Here is a 1,427-nt window from a genome sequence, read left to right on the forward strand (position 1 = left end):
CCCCGCGCCCCCGCACCGGCTACCGCCGCCGCCGCTGCCGCCAAAGAAGCAGCTCCGCGCACGGTTTAATCGCTCCACAGACTCGGACACAAAATGGCGGCGGCGCGGTGCAGTGCGCCTGCGTCGGCGCTGCCGGGGCCGCGGGTGCTGATAAGGGAAGGGACGGGTGGGGGGGCCGGTCGGGCGACGAGTGGAGGGCGGGGGAGGAAAGGTGAGGGGAGGGGTTGGCGCAGGGCAGCATGGGAGGCGGCCCCGGGCGCCAACTTTCAAAAGCGGGCGCGATGGCGTCACGGGACGCGCTGCGGGTCGCGTCACGCCGCACGCGCCCTCGACCGGTCGCGCGTGGGTTCTCAGGGAGCCCGAGGTCCGGGTTCCCGCTGGGTGGGGCTTCCTGGGCGGAGGCAGTCGCCTCTGGGCGGTCCAGGATCCCGGCCCGGTTGACCTGGTTCTTTAGCTGCAGTCACCCGCTCTGAATCCGTAAGGGAGGGGGTGGGGGGGAAGGTGTTTGGAGGAAGCGCGCGCGGGGCTAGGCGGTGGGGCTAGGTGGTGGGGCTGAGGCGGTTCTTGGGCGGGGCCCCGCCCCAGTCTCCTCCCTAGCAGGGCCGGGCCCGCCCTCCGAGCGCAGCACTGCAGCCCGCCACCGGGTAAGGCCGGGCGGGTCCCTTCTCAATCCCGGCTCCTCAGAAACAATCCAGCGCCTGCGAGCCAAGGCAAGCAGGGCTGTCCTTGCCCTGCTGTTTTGAGGGATCTCTCCGCCCTACGAGAGGGCCTCCTAATACCGGGTGTGAGAGAAGAGGGCGAGGGCTTTCTGGTGTGCCCAGGCCATCTGAGCCCGGAGAGGCCAGAAGAAGACCAGACTTGATGCTTTTATACGATCATAGCAGTCTTGCCAAAAGGACTTTTTGTATTTGGGGCGGCGTAATTGTGTATTTTAAAACGTACATTTCTTGTTTTTGCCCGAGAGCTGTTGAGCTCTTTGTGGGCGGGGTCCTTCAGCCCCTCACAGTGCGGTCGCCCCTCCCCCTCCCTGAGATGCACCTGCGGACTCTACCCAACCAGCAGTAAAATTCCCTGAAGACTGACTGGAAGATGTTCTGGTGGCTCAGGGAGGAGAGTCTTTGATACTTATGGTAATCTGGCTGAGGGCTGTATTCTCAACTCCCTTACCTTAGATCACGGAGAACAAACGGACCCAGCGTCAAGTGGGCAGCTTCTTGCTCCATTGAGCTGATTGTTCTATTATGAGAATGTTAGCCCAATGTTGACAGATATTTTTTTTTTCTTTTTAAAGGAAATCTGGGCGGGGGGGGTTGTGTGTAAAATCTCCAGGTGTTGGCAACTAAATCAGATGTTTTAAAATTGCATGAGCTGATTAAGCCGCACGTGGGGGTTGTCAGTTTATAAGACCTCTGACTTGGAGGAAAGAG

Source organism: Lipotes vexillifer, unplaced genomic scaffold (genome assembly GCF_000442215.2).
Source record: "Lipotes vexillifer unplaced genomic scaffold, Lipotes_vexillifer_v1.1 scaffold504, whole genome shotgun sequence".
Classification (NCBI taxonomy): domain Eukaryota; kingdom Metazoa; phylum Chordata; class Mammalia; order Artiodactyla; family Lipotidae; genus Lipotes; species Lipotes vexillifer.